Raw genomic sequence first — 12,487 nt, 5'->3', positions numbered from 1 at the left:
ACACAGTCAGCAAAAATACCCATCAGATACAGAGAGAGATTTCTATAACTTTTCCTACTTACAAATTACCCGTTGAAAATCCGGGACGCATGGCCATTCAGAATGTGAAAATTCATTTTTTTCCCATCCAATTCTTTCTTGGCAACACTATTCATTGATGGTAAACAAAACGAGCGAGTTTTTAAATTCGTTAACGCTGGCTACGTTCCGTGTGTAAACGAAACAATTAATAAGGCTAACACACAACGCGCACGGATAAAACTATCGACTCTGTGATTCCTAACAAGTGAGTAACATCAAACTCTTGTTGGTACCCTTATGCTCGCCGCGACAATGAATATCGTGAAATTCTCCCCGCTACAAACAGAAACTAAAGGATCACAAATAATAATCACAAGTAGTAACAAAAAAAAGACACATTTTCAAAAAAAGACCAACTTTTATTCAGCATCGTCTCTGTTCAGAGCCTCAAAAAGTGGAATTACAGTCTCCAAATTGTTGAGAAGTTTTATCATATAATAATTTTATGCAACACTTCAAATAAATAAATAAATGCAAGGGTATTACGTTTATGTATTTATATTTATGTAATGTATTTCGTTTGATTTCATTCAATCGTATATAATCTATACGATTCTATTTATCTATCTATACAATCTATATCTCGTTTATTTGACTTTTCCCATATTTCCAAAAATTAAAAATTTATTAAATACAAAATATTTATACTTCGAATAATATTTAAATATTATCCAAACAATATTTGAATAACCTATCTTGAAAAAGGGAGGAGGCGGAAGTTAATCGTGGTCCCGTGGTGCAAAAAAAGATCGAGAACCACAGGCTTCTGGCTTACGCAGATGAAAAGTAATCGCAGTGGTGGTAATGAAAAATTCTTTTAACAGACAGGCATCAAAAACTGGAAAACGCTAATGGAAACCGTGAAAAAACGAATGCTTTTGGATAATGTTTCGAACACAATAGGTACATGATAAAAAACTTTTTTTCAATGTTTTCTTGAATTTTTCCTCGATTTGTCAAGCCCTCCCTGTCAAAATTTTCCTGCCTGCTAAAAACTACAAAGAAGCTTTCTGCACGATTCTGTACTTCAACAGGTTAGAAAAAAATAAAAGATTGGAAACTTGCATTATTTACGTTCTACTTGTAATGATAATTGTAGTAGTTTTAACCATCTTTTGCATCTATAGGCAGAAATATTTTCAAAAAACCGATCAGTATTACGTATTATTTATTCACGGCTCATCCTGTTCTACGGTGGCCAGCTATAGAGATCTAACACATTATAAAATATACTAAAAAGGTATTCATTAAATAAATAATTTATCTTTATTAGTAAAATAAAAACTCACTGTACACATCGATAGATAAAAAATCAATCAAACAAGGCTAATTGTATTTACTAGGTAAATACCTAGTTTTTTTATATACCGGCAAAAACCTAGCCATGAAAATTTGGTTCTCGTAGCAGGAAAATTTATTTTATTTTATTTTTATAATGTTTTCGTAGCAGCATTAACTTAATTAAGTTTTTTAACATTTCCGCAGCAAATAAAATCGTTTTTATATACATATATCTTATGCCATTATATATTATCATATGCCAATATGGACATTTATAATTTATGGAAAAATAACTGAACCCTCATGATTAGGTCAATTAGCAGACGCGTAACACGTAGAGAAAATTTCTCGTTCATCTGTTCCATAATCATTTCTACGGTTGAAACCTCGTTTTAATGTATTTTTCAAAAAAATAGTTTTTTTTTTACCCTTCAAGCGCAGTCTCACCCGAGGGCGACTGATAAATTTAATAAAGTACTAAATATGTATATAAAATAATTCACAGCTCCGTCTGCTCCTACCACATGCCTCGCGTGCAAGCCACGGCATCAATCTTGGGACAGTTATCGGTCAGCTACATGCATATACAATGCAGTCCAACGTCTAACAAATGTTCACGCGAAGAGAACGAGACACAAAAAGGTTTGAATTTTCCATCTGGAACAAAAATCATTCGTGTCCAACAGCATCCGGTGAAAACAACGTTTACTCACCAAGTATCTCTCCGATCACTTATTGGGGCCAAAAACACGTGTAAATTGTACCGAGGTTGTTGGAAAATTTAAAAAAGAACAATTCTTTCGTTAACTTTAAATTCTTTCGTTAACTAATAAACTTAAAAAATACGTTAAAATAGGCATTTCAAAAAAGTCATTTTTGCCCATCATTACTTACTTGTAATTTCATCAAGTTTCACCGATATGCAGTCCGTTCAGAAAATCTGATCTGATAAATGGAATTAACGTACAAAAAGTCTGGACAGACACCCACCGATATATTTGCATATATAAAACCAACTTATTTCATTAACATTTGCAATGTTTTCCTAATCGAGGCTACATCTAAATACGCAACACAATGCAACGTGCACGCTTCGATATTCAATCGAAAAAAAAATATTAATTAGAATTTATGATTTTTTGCATACACATCAGGAAATGTAAAATATCAAGATAGATATTTTTTCCCGAGTAACTATTATTCAAAACACGAAACACTTCCGGCTACATAAAATTAATTTTCTTGTTTAATTAATCCATTGACAATATGTTTTCGCCTGTTTCCAAAGCAAAAAAAAAAAAACCTAATTGGCTTTGTAAACGTTTCTTTTTCGATTGTCGATCGTACGTTATTATTGTTTACGTATAATAAAATTTGATCAAGTGCCAATGAAATGTTTATTCATGTTTGTGAAATCAATTTGCGAAACCACTGCAAGAGAGAAAAGGGTTAAAACGGCAAGCTTTCCGTCATTTAGGTTATACTTATCAAAAAAGCATTATACTTACAAAAAAAAACAAAAAAAAAACACATTATCCAAAAGCATTCTTCGGCAAAACCCAACCCTGTCTAAAAGCTGACTTATTTAACACAACCCAATTACATCTGACGACAAAATCGTAAAAATCAATGTTATTTTTCAGTCCAACACATTTCTATCCGACATGTTCGATACACTACTCAATCTTAGGATTTTTCACACAGTGTCAAGGAATGCTAAAAAACCCTACGTCAGTCAGCATTTCCACACCATAGGGAAAAATGCAGTCAACCCTCGGTTTAGTCTTGGTTTACGAGCACAAAAAAAGGACTAATATACATGCACCTCGTCCATATTCCTCAGCTGGCCGAAGTCGTAACGATGCATTTTACATTCATTTTCCCAGCTTACGAGTAAGTTCGCAAACCAAGGATGGACTCTTCACAAAACCATCTACAATCAAAACGCAATCATCTGAAAAAAAATAAAAACCAGGCTCTAGACAACACGATTCAATAGTAAGTTCGAGTCCCGAATAGATGGTGGACTGCCGAACAGGGGTTCGAACCCAGGGCCTTTCAACAGAAGATATATTTGCTAACCTCTCTGCCTCTCTTTCGCTCAGAAAAAGAAATTCTACTTGTGCTGCCACCTAGATATTTCACAAGGAAACAACAACACTTTTTCGCACGATGAAATGGTCACGAATTCTCTACCAAACCTATTACACATTCCTTAAATGAAAACTGTTCAATCCGTAGACTGGAAGTGTAACACCAGCGTTCCTCTAACGTAAGCGTATTCAAGAAATCAAGTATTCACAACAACCGAACATTCAAATTCCACCGATCGGTAAATTGAAATAATGGGATACAACTGCATTAAATATTAAAAGTGGTATTTTGCTCGGTCGGAAAGCAGTACATGGCTAACCATAAAAAGTGAGTAAAAATGAAATCTTCCATAAGATTCATTCAAACAATTTGGATGCATAAAAAGAAAAGGCAACAACTCCAAGTTTTAAGGACAATCTGCGGTCGATTTTTCGTTGCTGCCCTTAGAATTCGCTGGGAAATCTGTGGATGACAACGATGCAATTCAACAACGAATGGTATAATATTTAAAATGAAATTTATAACATTTCAAGCGAACGTAAAATCATGCAGCAGCTACAATACGAATCACTTGAAATTATGCACCCTCTCTACAATTCCATCTAAAGTACATCTGCAATCCGTGAACAAAATCAAAACCAACAAACAGTCGATACAACGCAGAAAAAAAATTTCTAAACAGAAGGAGAAAGGTTGGAAAAAATTATCTAATCTCATCGTCCCAGTCTGGATTCGAACACACACACACAAGTAACCACAGTCACACGCACTAACAACCCTGCAAATACAACACACCATAACAAAATCACCATTGTATTTCACTACAAAAATCCCGACAGGGAACAAGAAATTCAAAGCAATCTAGAAAAAAAAAAAAAAAACAAGGGATAAAAAAAATACAAAGATCCAAAACAATTCCCCTCGAAAGCAGATGTCCAAAGACTTTCCTTCGCTATCACTTCGTGGCGTAGATGATAGAGCGCTAGCTCTGCCAAACTCATAAGTTAAGCAGCTTTGAGCGAGGCTCACGAAACTCGAGGTGGTTTTACCAAAAATAACAGGGCTCTATGGGTGGGGGGTGAGGGGGGGCCCGGGGGCGGAGCCCCCGGCCCCCCACCCACCACAAACCCCCTGCCGGGGGAACGGGTGGGTGGTCCCACAGGGTTCAAAAAAAAAAAAAAAAACAACAGGAACTAATTTCTTCACATAATAAGAGCTTTGCGTATGTATCTTCTGTTTATATTTTTATCTCACTACACTCTTTATTAATAATTTTGTCTCTTATTATTTTTCCCTCTTTTCCTTATTCTATTGCTTAATTTTCACGTAAGTAAAATTAATTCAAATCTTTCTGTAATAACAAATTAAATTAGTATTATAATCAATAAACATTACTAAAACAATGAGGAAACATCAGCGTGACTGATGGGAAAACACATATTTTTCCGGAGCAGAGAAAAAATCAACTTACTTTCCTTCTGGAACACACATTACTTACTTGGAATAAATGGCTTCGAACTCACAATACAATATCACCCAACCACAAGAAAAACAAAAATTTGCGCATCACCGCGATGACGCGCACTCACTATTCAACAATCGCGGGAACACAAAATCGCTATTCTAAACACGGATCGATCACAAACAGCACACTCTAAGCACTACGACAAATCACAAACATGCTACACGAAGCACCAGAATGAATCTCAAACACACGCGGTCGAAGATAAGGACATCTCATCAATCAATCCACTAATCGGATGGCAAGACATTAAGAGACCGCAGGTGGAGTAATGGTGACTCCCGCCATTTATCTGTACTCGATCACTGGCTCATCAGAAACACAAGCCAGCACGTGTTTCCAACGAGGCGAAACTTTAGCAGAAGCATTCAAACCTTCGGAAAGTTCCCTAAAAAAATATTAAAAATAAATTAAATTAGAAATAATGGGAAAGTATATAACTGCAAAATATGTGTAATGGGAAAGAGCAACAACCAACATTTTTGCCTCAGAAACCCGCAAGATCCCACACGGTATACATAGATCTCACCCGAAAACAAAGCAATGTGGTCCACAAAACTGTCAATTCCGCGGAAAAAGGAATGGAGTTTGAAAACTGTCAATTCCACAGAAAAAAAGGAATGTACTTACCACAGGATGGCTCAAAAAACTGTCAATTCAGCAGAAAAAGAAATGTAGTTTCCTTCCACAGGATGGCTCTAAAAACTGTCAATTCAGCAGAAATGGAATGTAGTTTCTGCAGGATGGCTCAAAAAACTGTCAATTCCGCAGAAAAAGGAATGGAGTTTGAAAACTGTCAATTCCACAGAAAAAAGGAATGTAGTTTCTGCAGGATGGCTCAAAAAACTGTCAATTCCGCAGAAAAAGGAATGGAGTTTGAAAACTGTCAATTCCACAGAAAAAAGGAATGTAGTTTCTGCAGGATGGCTCAAAAAACTGTCAATTCTGCAGAAAAAGGAATGTAGTTTCTGCAGGATGGCTCAAAAAAACATGTCAATTCCGCAGAAAAAGGAATGTAGTTTCTGCACGATGGCTCAAAAAAAAAAGTCAATTCCGCAGAAAAAGGAATGTAGTTTCTGCAGGATGGCTCAAAAAAACATGTCAATTCCGCAGGAAAAGGAATGTAGTTTCTGCAGGATGGCTCAAAAAACTGTCAATTCCGCAGGAAAAGAAATGTAGTTTCCTTCCACAGGATGGCTCTAAAAACTGTCAATTCAGCAGAAATGGAATGTAGTTTCTGCAGGATGGCTCAAAAAACTGTCAATTCCGCAGAAAAAGGAATGGAGTTTGAAAACTGTCAATTCCACAGAAAAAAGGAATGTAGTTTCTGCAGGATGGCTCAAAAAACTGTCAATTCCGCAGAAAAAGGAATGGAGTTTGAAAAATGTCAATTCCACAGAAAAAAGGAATGTAGTTTCTGCAGGATGGCTCAAAAAACTGTCAATTCTGCAGAAAAAGGAATGTAGTTTCTGCAGGATGGCTCAAAAAAACATGTCAATTCCGCAGAAAAAGGAATGTAGTTTCTGCACGATGGCTCAAAAAAAAAAGTCAATTCCGCAGAAAAAGGAATGTAGTTTCTGCAGGATGGCTCAAAAAAACATGTCAATTCCGCAGGAAAAGGAATGTAGTTCCTGCACGATGGCTCAAAAAAAAAAGTCAATTCCGCAGAAAAAGGAATGTAGTTTCTGCAGGATGGCTCAAAAAACTGTCAATTCCGCAGGAAAAGAAATGTAGTTTCCTTCCACAGGATGGCTCTAAAAACTGTCAATTCAGCAGAAATGGAATGTAGTTTCGGCAGGATGGCTCAAAAAACTGTCAATTCCGCAGAAAAAGGAATGGAGTTTGAAAACTGTCAATTCAAGACAGTTGAAAAAAGGAATGTAGTTTCTGCAGGATGGCTCAAAAAACTGTCAATTCCGCAGAAAAAGGAATGGAGTTTGAAAACTGTCAATTCAAGACAGTTGAAAAAAGGAATGTAGTTTCTGCAGGATGGCTCAAAAAAACTGTCGATTCCTCAAAAGGAATGCAACTCAAAAACTGTCAATTGCCCACATTGTGAAACAAGTATCTGACACAAAATTGCTGCAACAAAAATGTTGAAAAAATAAACAAGCCACAGTTTTTGGCACATGGCAGTTTTTAAACTGTGAAGTCAAAAAACCCTCAAATACTGCTTTACAACATAAAATTTTCCATCGAAAATGCACACATGAATTACATGTAATGCTTAAAGTGACTATGAAATATACATAATAATCTGATTCTAATGATGTTTACACATATATATATTGTATATCAACATCTGATTTTTTTTTACTACGTGTTTAAGATGCTATATATATATATATGAAATATATACGTCGATTTCTGTTATTATTAAATTATATAGAAAATCCCAGATATTTCAAACAATATTCTTATTGTACATAACATTAGAATAATGTTGAGTAACCACAACAGCGAATTATCCAAAAATAATTTTTTTTCCCCTGAAAAATATCATCAGTTCATTATTAGCAAATATTTTTCATTATTACCACATTTTCTATTCTTGGGATCCAATGGTATATTTTGTAAAAATGGTGTTTTTTTTTTCTTTCAAAAAAATCTCATAAAAATCTCAATATATACATTTTTTTCTTATGTAGTATGTACATTTTCTAACCTTCTACGATGGTCTTACAATCCAATAAAAACACCACCTGAAGACACCACAGAGGACAAAACAGAAAATTAGCAATGCCTTTGCTCTCCAGTCAGAGGACAAAGACCGGCGTATTACAGAAAAATCCAACTTTGCTATTTGTTGTTCGAATCGTAATATGGAAACCTGTTTCAGAATTTTCATCCAATATTTTTTTTTTAGTCAAACAAATAAATATTTAGTCTATTATATTATTAGTTTAAAATAAAATGAATCATAACGGAAAATTTTGATAAAGTAGAGAAAAATGAAAAGATAAAATGCATTAACTGTCAAGTTAATCGTGCAGACAGGACGAGGAGCCATACAGCTAGCTATCTGCAATGACCTCGAACCAATACCCGATGCACAAAAAGCAACTATATCAACATCATCTCTCCTTCACGGCCTGTTATTTTCGTTTTCAATCAATGAATTTCATTCATTTTTCAAATTCTAAGAAAATCGATTTATTAGTTTCGTTTTTCTTTTCTTTTTTTTGTGGAAACTGAAAATCTGAAAAAAAATCTAAACTCATAAAATTAGTCTCCAGTCAAACTAAACCATTTCCTAACTTTGGATTCGTCCATTCAAAACTTGAGAAATCGTTGAGGTGTAGAAAAATTATCTGACGCTACATGGTAAAAATGAACCACACTATTAATTACGTATCTATTCGAGACATTTCGTACCTCAAAAACTTCAAAATTGAAAATTATAATTAAATTAGAGTTCGAAAAGGAAACGTCGTAATATCAACGTTTCTCATCGTTAAACGAAAGATACAAAATCCAGAACGAAAAACTGTCACTCAAACGTTGTGAAAATTGCACAACAGGGCTTGACAAATAGCAGAAAAAATTTTTAGTCTTAAAAAAATTTTTACCTAAGAATACGGTCAATGACTTTCCAGTCAGTTTTCCTTCGACTTTTTCGGTGCATATCACAGATATCCTGCAACAAACGGAACAAAACGCATCACACATAAAGAAAGAAAACATAATGGGAAGTAAAAATACGTAAAGATATACACAAGCGACGAAACCGTTGGAAAATACCCGGATTCGCACACGAAAGAAAAAAAAACAAACGGAAATTAAGTAACAACGCGAACTACCAACTAAAAAGGATGCATTAACAATCAAATAAAATCTAATAATTAACAAAGAGCAATCAAGAAACAAAGAAAATAAACAAAGGACCCAACAAGGAAAAGGATGCAACGGTCTCTCCCAGTTGAATCCCACCGCCAGGTAGCGCAACGATCTAACGTTTGCAGTTCGCTCTAAGCCACAAAGATGGCGCTACCGGTCCCAAAAAAAAATATATTCATATTTAGTAATAGCGTAATTAATGCACTACTAATTTATTAATAAATTAAAAATAACATCCCGAAATATTACTCCTAAAGTAACATCAGAAAATAATAATCATCCTGAAATCGACACGATGATGATAATTAATTAACACGAAATCGAAAATAATTAAAACGAAATAATTAACACGAAAGCTAAAAACCAGCATAACGAAGCAAAACAAAGACACTCACGAATAACGACGGCACAACGTTCAAACGCAACCCAAATCATCACTCAAACTGGCAAGGCAAACAACCTGCCATTAAGAACCAAGTGGAAACCGCACACAGAGTAATATATATGTAAAGCACGATTTAAGAACATCAAATTCAAAAATAATCAATTCAAAAAATCATCACCAATCGAAACGCAATCCAACGATTCAAATAATCTTGTTCGTCAACACCGTTGCCACTCGCACAACAGTCTAAGACCAAATCCAGACGGTTAAACAAAATATCGAACTAATAAGTAATCAGTTAATCAGGGCAATTATCTGTCGAAATATGGAATTTTTACGCCCCCTCAGATCGAATATGCTACGTTATCAGTTTTGTCGTTCACTTATAGTCCAACTTCATTTCTCTCGCAAAACAAATGAATCATTCACGAAACTGCTATTTCAAACACAAATATATTCAGCTCGCAGTTTTTTTAAATATATAATCACACTGGAAAATATATTACATATATTCAGATACTCCTCAATGAAAATTCGGAATTACTGAAAAAATCCAGAGAGATTCAGAACTTTATGTGTATTACACATATACGTAATTTTAGGTTCTCCTATACGATATCGCAACGATTATATAACAAATTCGAGCTTTTCAGTTTTCTCCGGCACGATCAACGAGCTCACTTCATATAAATTCGAGGTAAAAAACCTACAAAAACGGGACATATGGGAACGCTATTCAGATAACGCTATTTTCAATAACACATACATAAATTCCAGCACCTAAACATCATCCAAACACGTTGCATAACAATAAATCGCCACGTTTCATCAACATCGTCCAAAAATATTCCAAGCATAACTCCGAACGAGCAAAAAGAAAATTTCGTACGATCAGAAATCTACTTCTCACGACGCGTAAATTTTAATTTTCAATTAAAAAATGTACTCCCAAGTATTAAAAGTTGAGGTATCCGTACTACGTTGAAAATATGGATTTTCATTTTTTACAAAATTTGTTTTTTACATTTGTTGTTACATGCAAGTAATAATAAAGACTGTAAACGTGTTTTACGAAGAAATTTGTAAAAATTGATTCATTGCATCCTATATTGTTGAGATTACGAACCAAAATCAAAGGTCTATCACATATATATTTTGAATCGCAGTGTTTCATAGACAAAACGTGATTTCAAAAAATTCATATCACGCAATCCTTTAAATTTTGGTTCATAACATTACTAGCAAAATCACAAAGCATTTCATTAATAAATTTTTTTTGCAATCGAGTTTCACATGAATTTTGCCTAAAATTTGACATAAAACTATAATACACGGACAAAAATTTGTCACTGTTTTGACCATTTCTATCAAAAAATGTATTTAAAGTTCACTCCAGAACCACTTTAAAGAAAAGTGACAAGAAAGGTAGCGATGTTCCTTTCAGTATTTTATAAAAATATCCCGAAAAACTTCAAGTGATCTAGAGACGTGCCGCTCGCAACGATCCGTAATTAAAGTAATCTGGGTATGCAGCGTAGTGCTCTAAAACTGTCACTCAATTTCCAAAATTACGTATGAAAATCGAGTGATCTGTAAATGTACCGCTCCGTTCATTTTTCAAGTATTACGTAAGATTTTTAGCCATTTCTGACACCCTCCCCAGCAAAAAAGAATATTTCGTACCTTCATAACCCCCCGTCATCAAAATTGTATTCCAGGAATTATCATTACATTTTGCATGGAAATTTTCTTTCGCAAAAAAAAAAAGATTTTTTTTCCCGATCGTTTCGGAATCTATAATTCACGCTCGGTTTCCGATGTTTTCCACAAACAGCTTAACTACTTAAATTAACTCCGAAATAGTTTTTCAAGATGCCTATTCATTCTGCTGCAAAAACCTATCGATACTCTTTCAGCTGTAATAAATAAGTACGTATACATGATAAATAAGCCCCTTGGCACATTTACAGAATTCGGCCGCTTTTTGTATTGCAATCCCTCCCCCTCAAAGAATACTGCAAAACAGTACACTGAATTCCGAGAAGCAGGCCACGTATCGAGATATATTTCGACTTCTTATCGCAGCACTAACTCAACGAGATCAACGTACTGTTCCGAATGTAAATAAAGCACGTTTAATTCGTTTCGCAGTGCGGTCCTGCCTCTCTCTCGTGCATTAAAAACATGAAAGTAGTTGCGCCAAGACGTACACGATAACACCCGTTTCATCTCCAAACAAAAAAACAATAGGCAAGTCAATAACCGGCTCGCCTAGAGTATCGGGCGCTGCGAGTTCGACGCCGTCCTCGTCGGAAAACTTTCTCGAAATCGGATCGCACCCAAGGGGAAAAAAAAAACGGACGCGAGCTTCAACCCGGACAATCGATTGTTTATAGCGGCACAATCGATTCCAACGCGCGGCACCATCGATAGAGACCAGCGGCGCAATCGATTCAGACGAGAGACGCGATCGATGCTATCGGCACAATCGCTCCCGTTTTGCGGCACGATCGATTCCAACGCGAGACACCATCGATGTTGTCGACGGCCGGCTATCGGCACAATCGCTCCCGTTTTGCGGCACCATCGATAGAGACGGACGGTAATCGATGTTGCGGCACGGTGCCGACGTCGCCTCCGAATACCGCTCGCCAAGCCCAAAAAAAAGCCCAAAAAAAAGCCCAAAAAAAAGCCCAAAAAAAAGCCCAAAAAAAAGCCCAAAAAAAAGCCCAAAAAAAAGCCCAAAAAAAATAATTTTTTTTGTTTTTCATCTTTTTTTCAGCTTCTTCAATTCCACCTAGTCCGTCGTCCTCATCGGAGTTGCAGAAAAAAAAGAAAAAAATTTTCATCCCTGAAAAAATCACAAGTCCGAAAAAAAATTTTTTTAAACGGCGGGAGTAAATGACAGTTGCATCGTGATCCCCGAAGCCTCCTCTACCGACTCATGTGGTTTGTGGGCGGATCAACGAGATTCCCACTGTCCCCATCTTTCGCCCAACCATCTTTCACCCAACCAACCGAGGAAAAAAAATTTTTTTGAAAAAAATTTTTTTTTTCGTTTTTTTTCTAATGAAATGAATGAAACTCAACTCGCTGACTAACCCAACCCACGGAGACACATTGTTTTCAATGGCAGCCGATCAGCAATCGACGAGAAACGGTCAAATTCGAGTGAACCGGTCCGAGGGCGGGTAAACGGCGGGAGTAAAGGAGACTTGCAACGTGACCCTCCGGGCACCCTCTCTCGAATGATGTGATGCATCGTCGGATTAACGAGATTCCCACTG

General features: G+C 35.8%; 1 long non-coding RNA gene across 1 annotated transcript; it reads right to left on the bottom strand.

Annotated features, from left to right (window-relative positions):
* Positions 1-419: 419 nt before the first annotated feature.
* LOC149086361 (uncharacterized) lies at positions 420-8,862 on the bottom strand. The gene is made up of 2 exons (XR_016192727.1): positions 8,548-8,862; positions 420-5,366 (listed from the first exon to the last, which is right to left on the bottom strand). It is a non-coding gene; the product is annotated as an uncharacterized LOC149086361 (long non-coding RNA).
* Between the last annotated feature and the right edge of the window lie 3,625 nt (positions 8,863-12,487).

Source organism: Pholcus phalangioides, unplaced genomic scaffold, assembly GCF_987345545.1.
Source record: "Pholcus phalangioides strain wild (caught in Gottingen) unplaced genomic scaffold, Ppha-v1.0 ptg000005l_1, whole genome shotgun sequence".
Lineage (NCBI taxonomy): Eukaryota > Metazoa > Arthropoda > Arachnida > Araneae > Pholcidae > Pholcus > Pholcus phalangioides.
The sequence above is the reverse complement of the archived record's forward strand: the minus strand, read 5'-3'. Positions and strand labels throughout refer to the sequence as shown.